We start from the raw sequence: 24,912 nt of genomic DNA, 5'->3' as shown, positions 1-24,912 counted from the left end.
GAAATAGGTCAGGTAAACAGACCCCTGTAAAGATGATGGAGAGTAGTGACAGATGAAAGTGACCTCTCCTCAACCGTACACCTCAGCCTAACCTATCGAAGTCCGGCGGGAATTTCTGCCTCAGAAATCATCAACATGTCATCATTAAATTTCACTGCATATCTTATACTGAGGAAACATAAGATGCAACTGAATACATGCATTGAATCTGCATAAAATCAGAAATATCAGCATTGCCAATTTGAGAGAAAAACAGGAACTTTGCATATTCTCCTAAAATGTAAGGCCAATTCAAGGATCAGTTTAACAGTTATGAGGCTTTTGAAAATTCTGCAACCAAAATAAACAAATATATATGAATAAAACGGGCCTAAGTAAAATAGAAATTTTTACTAACCCTTTTGATATCAAATACCAACAATCAATAGTAAATATCATAACACAAAGATACAAGTTCAACGAACCACACACTTCAGAAGAGTGGTTTTTGGAACTGGATGGATCAGAGCATGCACACAGTTTGAGGAATATGAAACTATGAATTGAGAGATTGACTTTCATTTGTTGAGAATATGTTTAGGGGAAATTCCCATATCATGCTCTTGATTTTGCAGAATGGCAAAGCAACAAAATAGTATGTAAACTATGACTCCTTGAAGTGTATCACAAGTACAATTATACATGACAGATTTGTAAGTGTCAAATAGCAAAATTATGTCAGACAAGAGACCCGCGGGTCTAGCGCTCACCTGAGTATCGCAAGTTCACCTTTCACGAAGTCACTAATCTAAATTATTCACAGCTCTACCAAAATTTGACGAGGCATTCTCAAGTGGAAGATGAAAATGTACAATAAGGGCCCAATTTTTTCAAGATTCCTTAATTTGGGGGAATTGGGGCCCCCTGGGGCCCTCTGGGTGGGGCATGGTGCCCAGTTTGATAAATTGAGATCCTGACCACCTAGGGATGCTACCTGCCAAGTTTGACAAAAATCCATCATGAGGTTTTCAGGAAGAAGATGAAAATGTACAATTCAGGCCCCCATTTGGACCCTTCCAACCACCCCCCTCCCCCCTACCCCCTACCCCCAAGAGGGGCACCCCTGGATCTCCTATGAACAAACTTGAAACTACAGTCATTAATGTACTCACTCATAGTATTATCTCAGCTCTATAACTTCTGATTCTAGAGAAGATTTTTAAAGATTCCTTCATTTGGGGGGTTTGGGCCCCCTGGGGGCCCCCTGGGCGGGGCATGGTGCCCATTTTAACAAATTGAGATCCTAACCCCCTAGGAATGCTACCTGCCAAGTTTGGTGAAAATGGGTCATGGGGTTCTCAAGAAGAAGATAAAAATGTACAATTTAGGCCCCATTAGGACCCCTCCTCACCCCCACCCCCACCCCCCCCCCCCCCCCCCCGGGTCCCAAGGGGGGCACCCCTGATTCTGCCATGAACAAACTTGAAACTACAGTCATCAATGTGCTAACTCATAGTATTAACCTAGCTCTATCACTTCTGGTTCTAGAGAAGAAGGTTTTTGCGGATTCCTTAATTTTGGGGGGTTTGGGCCCCCTGGGGGCCCCCTGGGTGGGTCATGGTGCCCATTTTAATAAATAGAGTTCCTAACCCCCTAGGGATGCTACCTGCCAAGTTTGGTGAAAATGGGTCATGGAGTTCTCAAGAAGAAGATGAAAATGTACAATTTAGGCCCCATTAGAACCCTTCCCCACCCCCCTTCCCTGGGTCCCAAGGGGGGCACCCCTGATTCTGCCATGAACAAACTTGAAACTACAGTCATCAATGTACTAACTCATAGTATTAACTTCGCTCTATCACTTCTGGTTCTAGAGAAGAAGATTTTTACAGATTCCTTAATTTTGGGGGGTTTGGGCCCCCCTGGGGGCCCCCTGGGTGGGGCATGGTGCCCATTTTAACAAATTGAGTTCCTAACCCCCTAGGGATGCTACCTGCCAAGTTTGATGAAAATCGGTCATGGGGTTTTCAAGAAGAAGATGAAAATGTAAAAAGTTTACGCACGACGCACGACGGACGACGCACGACGGACGACGGACGACGGACGACGGACGACGCACGACGCACGACGGACGCCGGACGAAGGGCGATCGCAATAGCTCACTTGAGCCTTTGGCTCAGGTGAGCTAAAAAGCAACACTCAAGTGTTTTGAAATCCCCTTTAATACAGATGAATATTAAAAACAAATTTGAAAATGACTTTGATCACTGAATCATTGACTTGACTCAATCATGAACATAAAGACATGAAGATCATGGCCTGATAGATCCAACAAGAAGACAGTCACATTAATAATTGCTAAATTTCCATCTTCCCTCGTTATATAACAATATCATATAGCCTTTCCAGCCATGCACACAATCATGTCACCACAACTTGCTCTCACCCATCCATGAAAAAATACATAACTACTACAACTTTGTGGAGAATTGCCAATTCTTTTGTTAGTTTCATCGCAAGTTCTTCCTGCTTTTATGGAGCATTTTCCCTTGAACTTCCTTTCTTCCCACAAGAACCTCAGCTGGACACAAATTGTAATTGCTCTGGTACCTTGTTTTCATGACACCAGTCCATTGGCATGACTCCAACGGGACTCCAATGGGACTCCCCTGGGACTATCCTGCTTCCTAAACTTCCTCTCAAAAGATTCGAGGACTTTCCTTTCATACCAAGATCCGTAAGAACTGAGACCGAGTGTATTTGTTCATTCCTTCTAACAACTATGGCAGCAGTTGACCATTTCCTCACAGACTGTCATATCACAATGCTCAAGTCAGATGGCTCCATAGTAACCAAAGAAGAATAACCAGGAACCAAATTGCACCTCCTGCAACTCCTACAAATGTACCCAAAAATTTCCTTCATTCAATAATCATATGGTAGAACACACTTTGGCCCGAATTCACAAAGGTGGTTTAAATTTAGACCATGGTTTATGCAAACTTCTTCCGCAGAAATACAATTGACAGACTGGGTATACCAACAGCCATTAGTAAGAAACACCCATTGATACATGCATGTCAAAGGCATGCTTATTTCACGCTTATTTTAGACCATGGTCTAAATTTAAACCACTTTTGTGAATTCAGGCCTAAATGTGTCATGTAAATGTAATGCCAAACAGTTAAAGTCGATGAAATGTTCTGTGTGCTGACCAAAACCTTAATAACAAAAAACCAGAGATGCCACTATGGCCATGGGTATTGCTATGCCTCCACCTATCACATCATTCTCCCAATGGGTCTACATTGAGTACATTTTGTCTGTATGAGATGATAAATTCACATGTTTGGCTAATACTCACTATCATACCTCACATGCACCAATAATCATGACAGTACTTTGACAACAGTTCTACAAAATTTAATCCCTATAAACAAATAGTCTCTTGGCTTTTATTTGGGGAAGTTTTACATTGTAAAACGAAATTTATGATGGGCTTTGATTACCTTAGAATATTTTGAATACTTGTTTTCAAACACACACACACACACACACAAACACACACATACAAATAAAATGAAATATATTCATACTTATAATTAATGAATGTATTAGACACCACTCAAACATTCTGTATTTTCTATCAAAGTATCAATTCATTACTAAAATCTCATTAGATATAGTGCTGAGTCTTAATCAGAGTAATGGAGATCAAAAAAAAAAAATGAAAATAAAAACACGAGTAGCTATTGTTCAATGCACACAACCGGGGGACTAGTATACATCCCATAAATCAATTTTTAGAGTATGATCAGTTTCTTCACCACTGTATGACAAATGTATTATAAGCAAATCAATATCTGATTTTGACATTAAAAAATGAATAGAAGAGATTGACAAAATGGTGGCAAAAAGATCTGAATCACTAGCAGGTAATGACAAAGTTACAGTTCCCCATTTATGGGAATGTTTGAAACTTAAAATCAATGTGTACAATTGGTAATGAAACAACTGGAAATGACAGTTATGGGTGGGTTGAATTAGCAAATTAAATTACAGATTTCAGTGTCTTATTAATAACCTGACATACCAATTTAGAATTCACACAAAATTATATTACATAGATCTACAGAACTTAAATACAGTATAATATATAATACATTCTTGAAATTCAAAAAATGCAGAATGGTCAAACTTCGATTTCAATAAATTACCCAATCTTGAAACTTTTTCTGCATATCATTTGATGTCCTCTTTTCTATCTACGTGAAACAAAAGCAACGTATGCATATCTGGTAGTAAAATCAGAACTCTGTGGCCTCCGTGTAGAAGCCATGTCGGCCCCACCTAAAGAGCGTAAGTCATCCTAGACATGATTCTGCAAATTTATAAATGTGCTAACTCACGTCGCACAGCTTCCTCCATTTGATGGGTTTATACATGAAACTAAATGCAAAGTTATCTTTCTCATGCGTTCATGTCAGTCTAGAGTCATTATATCATATATTCACTGGCAATGTAAGATAGAATATCTATGGTCCTTGTATAGGAGAATCTCTATGGCCCTTGTATAGGAAGTTCCAATATTTTAGGTTAATTGTTTAATAATACAAGTCATTTGAAAACATGTACAGTGTATACAAAATGGCCTGGGTATATGTCGAAAGTGGTGACCCAGTGGTCCTTTGGTGAACAATTGTTAACACAATCTTTTTAGATTGGGCACTTTTAGGAATTAAGACAATGTGAACAATTTGGCTTTTCTTACAGGACCCGTCAAAATTTGAAATGTTACAGATTTTTTTAATCTATTGATTTCATTTCAACCTGGTAGATAATATAAAATCAAGCGAAGAGTACAACATTATGTAATCAAATTTCACAGCATCATGTACGATCAGTTGGCAAACTAGCCAATAATTGTTGTTGTAACAGCACATAAAGCATCCAAATACTTGTGAGTGTCATCTAACTACCATGCACAAACACACTTGCTGGCCTGAAGTCTTTCATTGAAATCATTTAAACATCTACTCCAAATCAATATCACCACCAACGAGACCCCCTTCAAAGCATTCTAGTCAGTGAATATGAGATTATCTGAAGATAAGTGACAACATTAATTCATGTCTTACACTCTCACTTGTCTGACATTACCTACTTCTATTCCCTATCCAACATGACAACCTTAATTAAGCAAATAGTGTGAATTAGTAAGGTCTAAATGAGAAGAGAATGAGAATGAAAGGGAATGTACAGCCTTGTGGGTTCTTGCCAACAATCTACCTGTTCAATAGCTCTTCATACAGACAATTCATGCAGAGCAAGTCAAATCGTTGGGGAGCCTACAAATCGATCGGGGGATTCAGGGTTTTTTTCTGCTATACTTCTCTTCCACAGCTCTAAGTAGAAGGGGTGCTCGTCCCATCCCACTTCATTGTTCCCACATTCTTTAGCAAGCCAGCCTCATTCATCTGATGTACCCAACCTGAATCCTTTCTACCATCTCCTAGTGTGATCTCCTAGAGCTTCCCTCAAGACAATTGTGGGCAGTAAGGGTGGGGTATGAAAGGGGAGGATGAGGCCTAATGCCATCACAGTTCACAGTTGGAAGAAAGAGATTAGCTGAGGGTCAAAAATAGACTCTTCAAACCCAAGAGGGTGGGGGACTAAGCTCTTGTGAGTACCATGATATCATATTCTTCACGACTTCTCTGCTGCTGTGATCTCCCTGCCGATATAAAAAATGCGAGTTCAGCCATACTGTAATACCAAGACCACTGTTATTCCTGCAGTACAAGCTAATACAAGGATGATTGTGCATAACTGTAAAAGTTTACAAATACAATTCCCTTTTACTGCCCAAGAATGTCACTTTCTTCAGAAATTGATGAGTGTGCATAACATGGTTGTAACGTATCCCACAACTGCGGCATAATGTAAATCATGCATTTCAGAAGTCATACACTGTACCTGAAGGACATTTTATTTTTTAAGTACTGAACTGAACACAGTCTCCCCTAAGCTCTGCAAAATAAGGGATTCTCAACATAAAGCTTTTGAACACATTCTTCTCATGAAAAATGTCCACAACACATGTAAGGAAAAAAATTGTTATGATGGTGGGGGGGGGGGGGGGGGGGGTCTACAAGTAGAGAGCCAGTATGTAAATAAGATTGTGTACAACAGACTGTCATCTTTTTGCTCTATGGATTTGTGATAAGCTGAGACATGTGTCAAAGAAGCTCAAGCCTCAGGTTGCTCTTTCACTTCAAGAGTTAGAAACTTATTACGGTGTAGAATGAAGACTTAATGGATCTTCCAATCTCTGTATTCATGATTAGAATGTAATCAAAGGATTAAAAGGAGTCTCTAGGGATACAATGTAGTCATCTTTCTGCACTGCTGGCTATGGAGTCTGAGCTACTGCAAAGCTGATGGTAAACTGTCACCTAAAGATCATGGATTTGGAAAAGAGTGGGAAAAGAATTGCATGCAAAACACAGTAACAATAAAATGGGCTTAACATTTTAGCAGGTGATGCATCCACAACATTTAAGTCTATGCAGTGGTCGACCGAGTCACAAGGAATAATCTCCAGTATGATGGCAATTAATAAGCCACCTTTGACACCACACTGTTCACGCAGGAATTTTAATGAAGCATTTAATCATTTTACAGTTACTACACTGTATCTTTCATATCCTCAGTCACCTCTTTCAGACAAATCTTCATCCTTTAAAAAAAAAGAACACCAGCCAATAATCATTGCAATATCTAAGTCTAAAACGCTAGAAATGTTTTCAAGAGAAAGTTTTTGTATCTGTCTTCAGGTGGATTTATTACCAAGAAAGTTACCAATGTAGGCATCATGTAATTCTCAGACTTGTATAAGGGATTGACAGCTCTACCTACAATGCACGTATACTACCTACTTGTGATTTCCTAAAGTCATCTTATTTATTTTTTCATGCAAGAATATTCATGATTTATGATTTATGTTATATCACTTGTATAAATGTTCAAGGATATTTGTGCTGTTTTGCATAAGGATCGCACTCTTAACATGGGCACTATCATCTTATATATTTGTCTCTCATATCCTTTAATATAAAATTACCATTCATTCCATGTATTACCCCAGTTTCTGGCATTTTAGTTTCTGTAATATTTCTATCAGTAGTCATTCACTGAAATATGCTTGAATTTGCAGTAATCTATTGCTTATACAGTACAGCTTTGTGTCACAAATGATTTTCCTAAAGTGGTGAAGTCTCCCTTTAAACATCCCATCCTCCTCTTGCCATTCACAATGCCTTGGGCAAGTATTTCAGGAGAGGTACAGGGGTCTCCTCTCATCACTTGGGAAAAGAAGAAGTTTGTGAGCTCCTTGTCCTAGCTAGGCTTCATTAGACTTGTGGGTATCACATCACCCTTGTCTTTGATTACCCCAGAATACCTTCCATGGAGACAAATGAAACATGAGATCACAAATATATTTGAGTTTAATGGGCTGAGGTTCATACCAACTGGCAACAAGACAGCTCAGAGCTGACAGATTATAAATCAAGAAAGTTTTTCAAATGAGATAGAATGTGTACTTTAGTTGTTTTGTTTTTACAACTTATACTTACACTTACTTATTGATGACATCGTAATCTATGATCAATGAAAGCAAAATGCCATTAGGAATTCCTTATCTCAACCTCACATAAAAAAATTAAAATCTCTGAATACCACCACACCTTACACTGTATCTGCACCAACACATACTTCCCAAACATCACAATTGACATCAAGGACATAGCTGGATTGTTGTTAAAAAGCTTTACCTCCAATTATAACCACTGTCCTACAATGTATATCACTCACTGTATACCCTGTCATACTGGATTCAAGTAACAATCTAAATTCTAAATAAAATTCCATTCCATAATCAGCATCCAAACTTGCACAATTTGGGAAGTCACCCCTGATCATCATCAGGACCTAGGGGGTAGTAACATACAACGATGGTTACCTGATAATTAATAATAACTCTGCAATTCATGGTAACCGTCAGTGATTTCTTAGCCTGAACTGGCTGTGGAATGGTGTTGATACTGTAGTTGCCGTTGATCGCAGAGTAACCATTAATTCCAAAGTTACCATAGTTCTATGCAACATGATACAAATATTCCTATTTGAATAATCTGAATTTGTTCTGCCATAGTCATCCAAAGATTTATCTTGACATACATTGTAACACGTCATTCATGCCACAATGTGAGACTGACCTTTGACCCCTGACCTTTTGAGCCATTTTCCCAAATCTAGTTACTTTAGCAATTGGGTGTCAAAATTCTCTGGTGTTCTCTGGTTTCTCTGGAATGCAGAGAATATGAAAATGTTATACATGCAAATTGTTATACATGCAAATTTCCTCATTTCAAATAAAAACTGACATTCAAAGAGATTTTTTGGAAACTGAAGTTTTATTCAAAAAATTTTGAAACATTGATAAAACAGATTAATGAATATAGATACAGAACAAGATTCCAGATATGATGAATGAAACCTTCCAAGGCGTTTCCACATCAGCCCGATAAAAATCCAAGCTTGAGATATTTTTCGCGATCGTGAATTAGCGCGCTATTTCATTTCCTATTCACATCAGCCCGAAGAGAATTAGCCCGAAATTTTTTTGAGCTAATTCGGCAGCTGAGCATGCGCAAACAGTGTCGGGTATACCAGTAGAGTGCACGCTTTCGGGTCACACACGCTAGGCATGATGGGATGCATCGCGCTAATTTCTTGAGGCGATTCGCTATGTTATCCCACTATTTCAGAAATTTCCTGAGTTGGACTCGAGAAATTTTCTCGATCAGAGCGATACAATCAGCACGCTAATTTGTGTTGACATTATCAAATAGCGTGCTATTTCGTGATCGGGTTAATTTCCCAAGTCAGAAAATAGCGCGCTATTTCGAAACATCGGACTGATGTAAAAACGCCTAGAGAGGAAGACGTTTAATTAAAAATTCTGACCTCTGTTTAGCATTATTGCTAATGAATAACTTCAACAGGTGTTCTCATGAAATTGACCCAGCAGTATTTAATCACTACCTCCCACACTCACACCTGGAATTTTACACTAAACAGGGCAGAAATTTGAACATGTGGTCAACGCAAGGGTGTGTCTTTTTAAGCAGCCTTCCTTGCCAGCCTGAAACAACAAACAATAACCATCTTTGCACTTCGGAGATCTGTGTCACATTCTGGGTTGAATTTCAGTATGCTATAAATGAATACACCCACTTGCCAAGGGAAACTGAAACTCTCTCTACGGAAAGCATTCTGTAAAAGCAATTTAAGCCTATCAGATGTAATCCTAGAATGATTGTTCAAGAACAAGTAATGGGAATATATCTTTATTGCATCTCTCAAATAATCTCAACAGGCCTTTTTTCTACTCCATATCCCTACATGAATGATTTGTTTTGTCATTATTTCTGGAGCAGTTAAGATGAAAAGAGCACATGATCATTTAGCACATCACATCTACTGTAACATTCTAAATAATCTTGTCATACTCCAAAACCTAATTGACATTTTGTTGCAAAAAGCATCCTCAAAGAAAAAAAAAATCATCTGTCATATTATTTCCACAATAACATCAATTTGGTCATTTACATGTAGGGTGTACACACACACACACACACACACACACAAAAGGATGCTTCTAAAAATATAGATAACATCACAGTTGTGTGAACATTAATGTATGCGCTCTATCCACCTCAAGATGAATATGCATGACACGTACATGATTTGGTCACTATATTATCACACTTAATTTTTCTGTCACCAAAAGAAAGCATACATTTATATTGTAATCTTTACAGACAGCTAGAATCTACCTCCTTTTTGTGTTATATTTTTACGGCTATGAAAATCGAACCTAACTACAGAAGAGTCTTCCCTTGAACTAAATGGACAATTAAAAAAGGAGATAAAAATCTGCATTGCTTGCATGGATGAATTAACATAATTTGTGACTTTCACATTCAATTCAAATTTGGTACACTGTGATTTCATTTAGAAAAATAACAGAAAATAGACATCTCAATGTCCATACATTCTGAAATAACATGTCATATTTGAAAATAAGTCATGGTACTATATAAAGGACAAATTATTCAACCTTGTATGAAAATCAGAATGACAAATAAAAAACAAGAAGGTCCTGCAGAGCCTCTGGATCAGTAGCGGGTCTGATGACATCTGAACATATTGGTGATGCAAGCGACCGATCAGTAATTATGGTCGTAGTAAAAGTGCAGGCAGTATGGTGAGAGTACTGACCAAATGTGCAGGTACACAGTAATATTAGTGGAGTATATACACAGGGGTGCATGTCTACAAAGTTCACAGTGACAGCAATGCGATTATCTCTGAACTTTGTTCAGTACCAAAGCCTTTCCCATGATACTGTAAAACCAGAAATGTTTGTGTGCAATCTAATTTCATAAATTTCACAAAATCAAAATGCATGTATAGAAGGTCTTGCCTACACTACATGCTTAGAATACCAGAAGCAATTCACGAAAATTTCATGCCACAAAAATATCTTGCTCTAGCTATACCACTTACATCAAGGGAGGTTTCTAGATAAATCTTAACCCACCCCTCCTCCCCCCCCCCAAAAAAAAAAATAAATAAATAAATAAATAACACATACACTCATACAGCTCACGGCACCATCACTCACCATCTGCTGTACTAACATTTAAAGCTGTAGCTTATGGTATTCCATGTAATCAAACAGTCTGAATAGATATTCTGTTAGTTATAATATTTCAAAATGATCATTACAATTCATGATAATTACATTGTTTTTTCACAATCCCCAATCATGGTTGTCATTCACTTAGAGAATAAAGTTTATGTTTCAAAGAAACAGATACAAAAAGAGATTGACAGTATAACATAATACTGACTTCTGTCATAAAAAGAAGAGCAAATCAAACTTGATGTTTTCAAATCCCACATTATTGCACTGTCCTGCATATTTCTCACCTTACTGCACTAAACACCTGTTCAAATGAGTCTAACTCTTAAATTCGTATTTAGGGAAGCCCTATGTGAACCTGCTGGACATACAAGTCTAATTGTTTGCAGAGGTCAAGTTTGTGATTTTCCTTGGCCAGGAGCCAAACCTGCTGCCCACGCATTTCTAAAACTGCACCAATGCAGTAAAGTAGCAAATGTATAGTCAGCTTTTATGCTTCAACTTTTATATTTCATCTATTATGTCCAATTTTCCCTGGTTTCTCCCCTTTCCCCTAAGAAATAGAGGCAAAACCAAGGGATTGGCTCATAAACTATTTCTATTCTCCATACACACATGATCTAAAGTGTGCTGTTGAAAGTACAGATCATTTTCTTTGAAAAATATTCAAAGGTTTTGGACTTGACCTCTGAAACAGTTCCTGTATCACAAGGGACAAGCAGAACAAGAGCCAGCGGGAAGAAAATGCTCTTCACTGAACCCTACAGTACAGGGAAAACTGCTGGACTCTCTTACTCTTATACAGATGTTTCTAGTGTTTTATCGGGTTTCTTTTTCATAGATGTTTATATAATTATAGACATATGTCCATTTCAAAAGAACAGTTAACCTGGGTCAGCAAATTCATTCAACATATCTGGAATTATCTGATGTCAATGATTACTTATCATTTCCTACACAAAGAAGCATTGGTAATGACATGTGTGTAATGCAGTACTGGAATGGCATCCTATTATTTGAGCTTTTCATGACCATTCACCTTCACAGCATGATTATGTCACACGATCGAACCTCATCTTTTTTTTTTGCTTATTTCTTTTTTTTTTCTTGGGGGGGGGGGGGGGGGGGGGGGGCAGTTGCTGCATACCCATGTGACAATGGAGAAAGACAGGGGTAGAGTTGGACTGATCAACCTACATGGAATGGTAGAACGGACCTAACCAGGCAGGGCAAGGGGGAGGTGTTTGTCGTGCTTGTGGCGTAAGCTCAGTCAGCAAGGCTTTGAGTTCAGCGATAATTGCACGGAGCACAAATTCTGGGCATGCTGCCAAAGCCAGCCATTTGCACAAGAGAGTCACAGAGCCCCACAAGGAACAACAAAGCAGCCAGCAATATGGAGCGCTTTGGAGAAGCTCTCACTGTATGTAGCATGCAGTCCTGTGTGGTAAACTACATTCAAGCCCTCCCTTTCCCTCTCGTTCTCTCTCTCTCTCTAACCCCCCCCCCCCCCCTCCTCTCTGGCATGCCTCTTTTTCTGGACACAGGCATCGCGTACACACAACAATGGTGAAAGTTCAGGCTGCGTAAATGTAATATGCATTTATGCGGGCCACCATCCCATGGAGTGTGTGAGAGGGGTAGAGCCTGTGATCGCTGTCAGCCTCTCATCTCCTCCGTGTTGAATTTTCAGCCAGTGACAGGAAATAACCCTCCACTAGCATCATGCGGGGTCTCACACAAAAACAGCTCACCACAACTCATAGTGATGGATCCTCGGGAGAAAAGCATCGCTTCAATTCTATTGATCCATTCTCAGAATTAGATACATTAATAAAATATAGTAAATAAATAGAGATTTGTCACAAGGCAAGCTGAAGACACATCGACAAAAAGCTATGGATGATGTAAATGATACAGACAATATCAATGATTCTGCAAAATGTTCCGACACGATAATGTTATCCTCAATGCCAGAGAGTTGAACTATGACGCCACTTTTCTTCTTGTGGCAGGAAGGTAACTTTCATATCTTGTCATTATATAGATTTTAGGGGGCACTGATAGAATAAACTTTGACTTCTCCATCTGTACCACCAAAATATGGAATCACTGCTCCACTTACACACACACAAATCTCTTTTGTGATGTTGCTTTTTATGCTCCTGCTCAAAAAACATCATAGATATTATGTTTTCTTATCTTGCCCGTAACAGAAAAGGTTTTTAATCCTTCACACTAATGTCAGAACAGTACATATTTGTATTGACGCTAACACGAAAGGAAAAAACAAATACAAACAGCATTGTCAATCAATAATGAAGCAAAAAGAAATCAATAATGGTTGACATTTTGACATAAGAAAGATTATTATTTACAAAGGTCTGAAGATTTGATATATGTAGACTAATTCTGCAGGCCTTCTAGTTGTTTTGCATAGTATTTTGTTTTAAAATTTTACTTCATGAAAACTTAGAGGGTAGGCCTAATTACTTTATTACAGAAATTACATGTATAGTGCAATCCTTGTATACATTGGTAGGAGGGTATGTGTTGTGTGTGTGTGCATGAATTAAAGCTTTGTCATGGCAAAGGGAAGTCCTTAATTAAGCCGATTCTTCCCTAGCAGCAGTCAATACTTCTACACTCACTATCAAGCATAGTCCAATACATCCCCACTGCTGTGTGACTCAGGTCGCGCAACCTTTACCATATGACTTGCATGCCTAGATCCTCCCCTGTGGTGTGAGCCTTGCTACACCAAGAGGCTGGCACAGCAAAACCAAACTGATTGTTCACACCCCCTTAATCCAGTTAGGATCACATTACCAGTGCATTCACACTGCTGCAGAGATCTGCCTGCAATACTCTCTCACACTGACAACATATTCCCAGCTTTGTAAGTGCACTGATTTGCCTAGCTAGGCTGGTGACATCCGAACATTGTAAGCACCTCTCTCTGGCCAATTATGCAATGTCAACACAAGCTTGGAGGTCAGAGCACTATTGTAGAGAAGTGTAGCACCTAAGCCTTGAAGGAAATGTAATCATTGTGTGCTTAACATGTCTGTCCTTCACTCATTCATGTCTGTCCTTCAGTCATTCATGCATGTCTACTATGGCCACGGAGCCAGGAACAGAAGCAAAGGAAATGCTTCCAATCCAGCTCTGACACATATTGTAACCTTGAATTCAGGAATCTAAAATAGTACTAGCTCTTGGTATGTGTCCTAAGCAACCTTGGGTTAGGACAGGGAGGTGCTGGAGAAGGAGAGACAACTACTGCTCTCCTTTGAAGTCATGCGCGGCGGTGCCGAGAAGTTATGCATTCAACTACAGGTGTTACCCATGTGCTTTGACAAAAGAGAGCATCAATAATCGGGACTAGCGCTCTCACATCTAGAAATACTTGCCCCTACTGCAATTCGCTCTCTCTCTCTTTCAATGTGATGGCAACAATGAATTTGTGTACCTTGCATTGGAGCAGCGAATCAAAATGCAGTGTAAAATTGACAATTTTAACAGCGAATAGTTTAAAAGCATGCTGGAACACGCTTTAGCGGAGTACTTTATTTGAAAGATCAAAATATACCAGATTTTAAAGACAGAAAACTAACATGCGGAAATGTGCGCATTATAGAAAAATATCAGGTTTTTAAGATGGCCTAATTTTCATTTCATTTCAATTTGTGCATTCTGAGGAAACTAGAAATACATGTTTATGATATTGAATTCTTCCTAAACTATTCTAAATCAATTCGAGTATTTCATCTAAAATTTTACGGCGAAATAAAGCTTGTAATTCAACGAAAGGTGAAATGCGCTCTTCGTCTCCGAACTTCGTCTTGCAACTAGAGCGGTGCCGAGCATGACTTCAAAGCGTAGTGGAATGCTAGAGACATCCCATTGTAATGCCTTGAACCCAAACATGTGTTTGCATGAATTACAAAGAGTTGCCACTCCATCTCTGTAACACCTCCCTGGTTAGGACATAGAATATTTGCATCAATGTACACAGGGTGCAGTGTAAATTGTTGAAAGCTAAATGTTGAAAGCTAAATGTTACATCCACTGGACACACACAGGAGCATACATTTTGTATGTTTTTTTTTTCTTTTGGTCTTTGTTGTTTTTTTTTGGGGGGGGTTATTTGTTTTTGCTCCTATATGTACAGTGTACATATACACGCACTATAAAAATACAATACATACATGTATTTACATGAATTCATAGATCTACTCTTCAAATACATCAGCATCAGCTTCAAGTATCAACATTTAAAGTGAGGCAGTCCTCACGAATTTCAAAAAAATATGTTGTTGTTGGTACTTCAAATGAACTACTTTCACCAAAAACAAACTTTCAAATCATCAAATAAGCTAGTAAATTTTGATTGAAAAAGTGTGAATCTGCATGGTGAATATGCTAATGAGCAAGTATTGGCGGAGAGTCAGACGTCACCGAGGCACAACTCTTCCCAGCCGTGTTCTGCTCGTCATGCGTACGCTCCCTAGTTATTTATAAATTCATGTTTACTATTTATTTTTATATTAATTATATATATAAATAAGCGTGAAATATTTTGTTTGAAATAATAAAACCACATATTGTCACATTTTATGACAAAATCAGATATGATCATTTTGAACACTTAAATTGGTTTTCTGAGGCACGGCTTAGTTGGGCATCAATGACGTTGCACCTTTTTGCAGGCTCTTACACGATCGCTTGCAGGAATTATTTTTAAAAAATCGCGTACAGAGACAGTGTTTGCTTTCCACGTGTATAAATTGGTGAAAGGTTATATTTTTTACTCTTCTTAATTATCATACAATGAAAATTCTCAGGACTGCCTCCCTTTAAGCAATGCACTAAATTGTTGAAGACTACCATAAAGCATGAAAAGCATAAAATTAAAAACTTCTCTTTTGGGGGAGGGTGGGGGTGGTTATGAGTTTCATTAATATTCAATGAAAGAATATATTTTATGAGAGGAAACACTGAATATAGAACAATGTTTCCTCATCATTCAACAGTAACTAGAATTAGAAGTGTATGTAGGCCTATAAATGTGTGCATCTGTGTCTGTGTGTGTGTGTGTGTGTGTGTGTCTGCTGTAATTTTTGCACGTAATAATTACACTATTACACTACAGCAATGGTTGACATTCCAGTGCTCAGTGATACAGAAAATCACCATATCTTAAAATCTAAAGTCAGCTTTAAACTACACCTTATTACAGCAGTTAGAACCTCCTTAGTCATGCTGCATAGTAAAGAGGATGGCACTGTTTACAAATCCTTGAGGTTCTCCCCAGAAACATTCTAGTGTGAGAAGAGCTGTGGGGAAGTCATTGACATACTGACACCAGTTCACAACTCAAACATCACTTCATCTGTGTCATTTGTTTGTATTACCATCAGGTTGGTAAACAACAAAATGCAATAACATTTTGTCCTGGGAAGGACCCTTCTTACTAAATGATGGTAGGGTATTCTAAGTGTTTGATAGGGATTTCCTTTATATGTATCATTATAGCAATCAGTTAGTGTGAGAAAGATACGTTTGCTCAATTTCTCATACAATACACAATAACCCGCAAAAGAAGGAAATAGGTTGGGACAAAAACAAATCCAACTGAAGGAAAAACACCAACTTTCAGCTTTCCTGGAATTCAATAATTTAATTTTCATAGAGAGTGGAATTGATTCACAGCAGAGAGGTCGTGTTGTCAATCACATTCCCAGCAGATCTTGTATTACACACCACTCATCATAGCAGCCTATGCTGGAATAAAGTTGTGAATTCAGCAGTACAGAATTTTCTGAGAACAGCTTGGCAGCTTGGTAACTGTCATTTGAACTCATTTTGTGCTGCAGCTTTTCTATTGTTGCCCACATACTCTTGCAACTACAAATTCTATTCTGATTGCTAGAAATGCTACTTTGCCATAACTGTATGCTGCAAAGAAATTGGCTCTGACATGTAACACTGTGGTGGTCACATATCACCTTCATTCTATATATCTGTAAAATGCTATCTGCACTGGAAATTGGCAACATTTTGATGATGTAGGCCCTACAAGTAGCAATGAAGTTCACAACACAACATCTTTCCCATAAAACACAGGACTACACAGTGGTATCTCCCATTCTAGTGCTTCTGAAATCTACACTGAAATCTACATTGTATAGTCCAGAGTGGAGGTAGGGAAGGATGCAGTCATGTACATTGACTGGCATAGCGCAATCCTGATAATGACCTTTGACATCACAATATGAGTTAGGGAGGGGGACACTGGCTGGGTACAACACTGGGGAGATGTAACCTAGATCTTGAAAACCAGAACCAAATTGACGCCCCCAGCACCCACCATCACGAAGACTGCCTGGCCGAATTCTGACACCACTCCGAAAATCTCCTACTCTCCTAAAGAAATATCTACCCAAAATGGAACACGGCATGGCAGGGCGGGAATTTAGAGGAAGTTATTTTATGTAGAAGATCACATCATAGAAAAAATATATAAATCAAGCAAATCCTTTCTTGTTTGAAACATACACTGTAGAATGATGTCTCTCTTATTCTTCTAAATCATAAGGTATCACGGGGGGAAAAAAGGATAATCGCAAGCATACTAGTATTACATCAATGTTTAATCAATTTTCTAATCATTTGTTTTTCTTTGATCATGATGATTTATCAAGGATTATTCAGTCATCAAATTGGACTTAATATAGCAAAACAGGAGAGAAGGTGACTTATTCACAAACATCCCATTCAGTAACTTGAAAGAAGCAAAATTAGAATAGGCATTATCAAAATGTCTTAACTAGCTTTTGTTGACTGCTGTTAAATATACTTTTATAGTCATATTGTACGTGATGAAAGATGTACTCAGTATTGTACAGGTCATTACTGACTACATCACTATGAAATTTCACCAAATATCACTCCTATAAAGACTAAAGGAATTTCCTTTACAGACTACAACATTATGAAATTCCACCAAATCTCATTCCTATGAAGACTAAGGTAATTTCCTTTAATTGATAACATTTATTAGGTGATACGCTATCAGCGTATCACCTATTGTGATTGTCAAAATCTCTCTTTATTTCTTTTTATTCTTCTTTCTTTCTGGACAATTTTGTGTCATCAATATCTCAAGAATGACATTACGGAATAACATGACATTTTCAGGGAACATGTCTCATGACAAAATCTAGCCACAATAAGGTTTTCATGACAGTAACATATCTATGACGTCATCTAGGCGCCATTTTGTGATTTTCGGACCATGTTACATGATCGATCATAACTTCATATCTAAAGGTCATGTCTGTATCATTTTCGGCGGACATTAAGTTCAGGTCACGCTCTATCATACATTTTAATGCTAATAACCTAAGACATTATTACGCGCGCGTACGCGCGCGTCAAACTTTTAAAAGGCTCAAAACAACTTACCAATGGGAAATCTCGAAGTTTCAGACAATTTTAAGCGTTTCGCGCGTTCGCGTCCGTCCGCACATTTTCGCGCGTAGTGCGCGTAAGCAAACTGAAAATGCACATTTTTTGACAGATTTGGATTCCTGATACATTAAGTAACAATATCCATTGATTTCCGATCAATTTTGACCTATAACAAAGGAATGCGTTGGCGTCAAAGTTGAAATTTCGTGTGCGCGTCTTTGTGCAAATATAGCGAAAAACATGTCTTTGTTTATTTCGCCATAGCTCTTTAAAACGTCTGGTTACCCTATGTTTTTATTGCATATTACAAAAACATATGAATTGGAAATAACGTTTCAAGTATTAATATTTCCATAATTACATTATGACGTCATCATATCATCATCTGAAATCAAAAAAGTGGAATTAATTTTTTTGAGGTACTGTTTCTGACATTCATTTGCTCGTATCTCTGTTGTTTAAGCTCAATATTATCCCAAATTCAGATATGTTGTACTTTGAACATTTGCCTTTCAAGTCCAAGTCATGGTTTTGAAATTTGATGACGTCATCATACCTTAAATTGTGATTAAAGGTAAAGATGCAAAATCGGACAAGTTTACGTGTTATGTCTATGGGAGGTGATTTTTTTTAAAACCATGCATTGACTTGACAACGTTTAAGCACCTTTATCTCAGCTGATTTTGCTTCATTTCCTCTGAAACTTAAGTATGTTGTAGCTGAGACAATAAGCTTCAGTAATCATGCATTTTATTTTTTGTAATCTCATCATCAGGTTGACAATTTTGCAGTTTAAAACTGAAAATGAGAATGGAATGTGGACAAAACGATTCCCGATTCAGCTTTCACATACATAAGTTTACGTTCCTCATATTGTCTCGCCGAGACGTATGGCCGAGTGGTTAAAGGCGACGTCTCAGAGACGTGAGGTTGCGGGTTCGAACCCCACAAGATCACGAAACAAAATACTTAGCTATTTTACTTTTTTTCTTCAATTTTGTATTACATATTCGTCCATGTAGAAATCACGTTCGTATATAAACGCACCTATACACACACACAGACACACAGACACACGCCATATCCCTCTTTTTTGTGTGTTGGAGACCACATTGCTTCGACTGCAGCAAAATTTTGCAGGTTGACTTTGTCAAACCGATCATAGTATGTAATGACGACGACTGAGGTGTTGTACTTTGAACATTTGTCTTTCAAGACCATGTCATTGTTTTGTACTTTGATGACGTCATCACACTGAAAATTGTGATTAAAAGCAAGGTATCAAAACCAGCCGATTATAGGCTTTATGTCTACGGCGCGTATTTTTCCCAAGTTGCCAGAAATGGCATAGCGACCTCAGTCGTTACAAGGCCGCATTTCCGTCTAGCAATGCAATACATGTTCACGCGGCCACGATTGTTGAGTGGGCATTGACTTTTTCCCCCTGTAATATCCATACATTTCTTTTTTGCCTTACCATTTCCGGGGATGTCCCGTGGCCGATTGGTTAGAGAAACGGTTTTGCATGCACGCTCAATATAACTTCAAGGTGCCTATATCACATTCTTTTCTTTGTCGATCACAGATGACCGACACCTGATGACCCCAAGCGTATCACCTAACTCGTCAGCGTGACGAGTTTCATATCTCGTTTAACATATATTTGACAAATTGCATGTCTGGAATCAAATTCCAATCATGAAAACTGACTGAAAAAAAGTTCCGAAATCTGCACTCTCTTTATTATTTTGGAATAAGCAGTTTTAAAAAGTAATCTTGGTCAGTATGGGAAGGATAATTATAGAACACTTACCATGTATTTAACTTGTTTGTTTTTTTTTGTTTTTTTCGAGGGATGAATGGCAGTGACATATCAGACTAACATTTTAGCTTCTGAATCTATTGTCAGTAGGACTGAATCGTCAAAGAACTGTACATAATGAGAGTATACGTCTAGGCAGAATACATCAGATTACATGTCAACACTACAACAGTCTTAATTCTCCTACCGGTGCTTATAAACGAATTCAGCCATGAAACAATCTGTATAAAGTGATCCTCCCACCCCATTAATCTCTTGTTCTATCATCTGACCATCACATGATGAAGCACCACAAGTCAAGGCAAGACAGAACCCATACTATATACAATGTATTAGACAAAACACTTTGCTGCCAACATAAGATAGCCTGGAACGCATGTTGTACACATGTACATGTACAAGTACATGTAACTTTAATAGTCAAATACTATAAAACTGGTCCTCCCTTGATAATGAAATATGTCGTCTCTGCCTCAAGAACAAGAATAGATTCAATTTTCCACTAGGCTAATGACTATTGATTTTCTGGCCATGACAACAAATTGTACACACGGTAAACTAGACCCCTGTTACACAAGAAAGGCAGCCTGAGGCCTGCTTTTCGTGGCCGGTCCGAGGCCGGCCTGAGGCCGCTTTGTGGACCGTTTATACATGAGCTTCGGGGCCATCTCAAGCAACGACGCTCCTCATGGACCCTGTTTACACATGGGCCGGCCTAACGTCGCCTTTCCCTACTCTGCCATAGGAGCGCCCTCTAAGTAAACAAATATTTGGTGAATTTGGTTTCGATACTCTACCGCGCTCTCGCCCCTGCTGAAGGTCATGTGACCAGTCAACCGCAGCTCCAAAAGCCGGCCACGGGCCCAGTACCATTTACACGTATAGCCAAGCCGGCCCAAGGCCGGCCACAGCCGGCCTCAGACCACCTCCAGAGGTGGCCCGAAGTAGAGCAGGCCTGAGGCCAGCCCCACTTTTGTGTGACCGTTTACACATACTAGAAAGCCAACCTGAGGCTGGCCTGAGGCCCACCTCAGGTTGGCTTTTTCGTATGTGTTACAAGGGTCCCACATCGCTCTAGTCACATCCCAATCCTATCACAGATGATTGTGGTACATTAAAGACTATTGCCTTCAAAACTGTTTTCACTACAAAACTAGCAGAGCACTGAGTGAAGGAATACTATCATTATCACACTTTAGTCAAAGACTACTGTATGCCACAGATTTCATAGCAGTTGGCAAAATGTGCAACTATAGAATCCTTTAGTGACCCAATGGCCCAAATTCACGAAGGTGGTCTAAATTTAAACCATGGTTTATGTATATTTCTTCTGCGTATTTATGATTGACAGATTGCGTACGCTAACAGCCATCCAGTAAAAAAACGTGCATTGATGCGCGCAAGTATTGGTACGCCTATTTAACACTTATTTTAGACCATGGTCTAAATTTGTACCATGGTTTAAATTTAAACCACCTTCGTGAATTCGGGCTAATTAGTTTTCTGAGATCTCATACATTTCCTGCAGCAAAATGTCAGAGTGAACCATTTACTAAATAAAAAAGCAAGAGTATCATAATTACACAAGTTTTCTAATGCACACTATCTATTTTAAGAGCTAAAACTTTTATATACACTGTATGCATTGGTGCCGCAACATACAGATAAGACAATATTTACTAACCACGACTGGAATATCGAAATGCAGCTCTATATGATTTGCATTTCAATAGGAGTTCCCATTATCCAAATAGACTTCAAAATCTCCATATGACAATAAAACAGTGCAAATATACAATCTAAATGCCCCTTCCTTAATCAATATGAAAATGAGTCTTTAAACCTCACAAACTTTCTGAAACGCATGTGTAAGAAATGCAGTCTTCAATTACATTTTATTCCTGAACAAAGGTGAAGGTCACATCTTCTTACATAGGGGAGTTTAAAAAAAGGAAAAAAGGTAGACTTACAGAGACTTCCCTTCCTCTGTGTTTTAGCAATTATTTTGTCATTATGGTTATTACATACTTTCCTACAAAATTGTAAAGTATACTTCAACAGTCAAGATGATAACACAAACATTTTTAAGCAAACAGCTGTCACGGTCAGTGCACCTTTGATTTTCCACAGAAATGTTTCATGGAAGACCGCTGCTGATTAGTGAGTGGGCTACAATGACAAAAGATTAGAAATGTCATGTATAGTATGGTACACAAGAGAAACAAAAACAAACAAGACGGGGTAAGAGAAAGGGTCTCATTAGCAACATACTTATGTGAATTTTTTTTTTTTCAGCCTCTGGCAAAGCCTCCGCAGCCTAAGAGATATTTCGATACAAAGATGTAACAAGGATTGAAATCCTTTATGTCCCATCTAATGAGGTACAGCACATCTAATTAGCACCGTGTCTTCTGCTACATGGCATTACAACTGTAACTACTCTATTACTAGTGGAGCTAAGAAAAGCACGCACTACGAGTCAGAGACCTCAGTGCTATTTCAATCATAGTGCTTGTCACTAATTAAGCTTCATCACTAGAATGAAGACCTTGCAAAACTTGCTCTTTACCTCGGACAGGGATCATAAATAAAACAAAATATGACATACAGCACAATACAGCACATGTAGAAGGCAGTAAGTTAACATGTCATTAGCTTTTCTGATTATTGTTTTACATTGTATCCCACAGGAGGAAAAAGTCATTTATAACATCTGACTGAAGAAATGACCAAGTGTTCATGCCAATAAAAAGAGACATACAGTTAAAAGACAGAAAAAAGTGGGATACGTACATGTACTTTCATTCATTTCAAACAGATTTCTTTGTTTTTCTTCTTTGTTGTTAGATTGTGCTGTGACATTGATATTATCATGAATTGCTCAAAATGTTATAGGCTGCATATATCAACTTTCCCAGGTTTGAAACACGTTCCAATATCCACTTATCAAAACGTGTTTGCAAACACTTTCAGATTGATTTCATTTCTGCAGTTGCTGCATTTATCAACTCTGTCGTGAGTTGATTGGGAGGCCTTGTCACTGCACAGCTTCATTGCACAGTTTAACCCAAGGAGAAGAGACAAGTGTAGTTGGCAGTGGTTGGCGTGGTCAAGTCTGAGCTATAAACGCATATTTTTTATAATGACTTCGCATTGATCAACTCTACAGAAACGTGCTTCTGGCTCAATTGCGTTTGCAGTCTCACTTTCTTTGGTGTTTCAGAAATGAGTTTCTTACCCAATAATTAAAACAGCTTTGTGCTTATCAACTGCCAAAAACTCCCTGAAACTCAAAGTTGTTTGGAAACCTTAATTCTGTGCCAGAAGTGAGTTGATAAATGTACCCATGATGTTTGATTTATACATGTATATATACACATGAAGGAGGAATTAATGCAAAAGATAAACAAGATGCTGATAAAAAGAGGCTCTTTTAAGGTTTAATCTCCAATGACATTATTATGATTATTGCATTTATTTTAAAGGGTGTGTACAGTTCTGGTCGAGGTGAGGATTTAACTTTTAATGTTTTGCTAGATATTCAGAAACCACTCTATGAGATGTCCAAGAGCATGCAATTCTTAGGGGTATCAAAAGTTTATTCAATGAAAATCGGTTTTGAAATGGCTGAGATATCCAAAAACAAGGTGAAACAAAGAGATCCTAATAAAAGGCGTGGCCTGTAGTCTTTTATTATTATCACTTTTTTGGATATCTCAGAAATTTGAAAGCCAATTTTTATCAAATAAACGTTGAATCCTTCTTAAAATCACATGCTCTTTTATATTTCATAAGAGGTTTCACATTATCTCACTTAGGAATGTTCAAAACATGAATCCCCACCTCAACCAGTACTGTACAGTCCCTTTAACTACCCAATTTAGTAAGATACATGTAAGATACATTGCAAATATTACGATCATTATTTATTTTCTGCAACTATAAAAGTGAAAAATTTTGTTTGTCAAATGTTCTATGTAGTGTGTTATACATGTGCTGGGCACTCACAAAATTAGTGAGAGTTTCATGCACACAGAAATTTCTTATCTTATTGTAGTTGATTGATGTGATGAACAAGGTGATAATGACATGGATCACTGGTCCTCATAAGACAGTCTCAAGCCAGTTAGGATATTTACCACAGCTCCTTATAACTTGGAGACTTATCAAATATAGGCTGAATCTTCAAACTGAGGCACAAAGCTCTGCAATCTGCTTAATGATAAAACCCACAGGAGCAGGTGTGGCAAATATAATCTCTTACGAACATGCTCCTAGGTGTACACATTGTATTTGAGTGTAAGAACGAGGGTAATGTCTGACAAACAAGGAAAGAGTCTCATCTTCAATCCAGATGTACAACTTGTAGTTGGATTTGATACAGCCTTTGAACACGTGAGATTTACTCTGTGTCATGGGGTTTACTCTCACTTAAAAAAAATACATAAATATAAAAACTGAATGAATAAAGAGTGTATGATTTACAGATGCCCATGAGGCCAATTATGTCTACCTGCATGAATGATTGATAGTTCATTAAACATTTTTCGTTGGATTGTAAATCATGTGATGAAAGCATATGAACTTTGTTTCGTTTTCCATCTGACAAGATGGCTGCATAGCCCATATTCAATGCATGAAATTCAGATTTTTTTTTTTTTTTTTTTGGGGGGGGGATTTTTAGCTAATACTTGTAAGCAAAAGTATGTTCTCACGAGTCATACCAAGATACATCAGAGTTAGCATTTGTTCTTTTTTTTTTCATTTTGAATGGTTTTTAGCCATGTTTTATATTTATACAGCTGAAATATGAGATTTTTTATAATTTAAGTATAAATAAATAAGAAATTGTGAGAGTATGACATTG

The 24,912-nt window shown here is 38.1% G+C and overlaps 1 protein-coding gene across 1 annotated transcript in view; it reads right to left on the bottom strand.

Moving 5' to 3' along the window:
• LOC139732786 (protogenin B-like) overlaps positions 1 to 24,912 on the bottom strand; it is a 101,225-nt gene that overhangs the window by 54,313 nt on the left and 22,000 nt on the right. The gene's annotated exons all lie outside the window — the stretch shown is intronic.

The sequence above is a fragment of the Diadema antillarum genome, unplaced genomic scaffold, assembly GCF_040938485.1.
Source record: "Diadema antillarum isolate AM-2024a unplaced genomic scaffold, OU_Dant_1.0 seq00000447_RagTag, whole genome shotgun sequence".
Classification (NCBI taxonomy): Eukaryota; Metazoa; Echinodermata; class Echinoidea; order Diadematoida; family Diadematidae; genus Diadema; species Diadema antillarum.
This window is presented reverse-complemented; position numbering and strand designations above follow the sequence as displayed.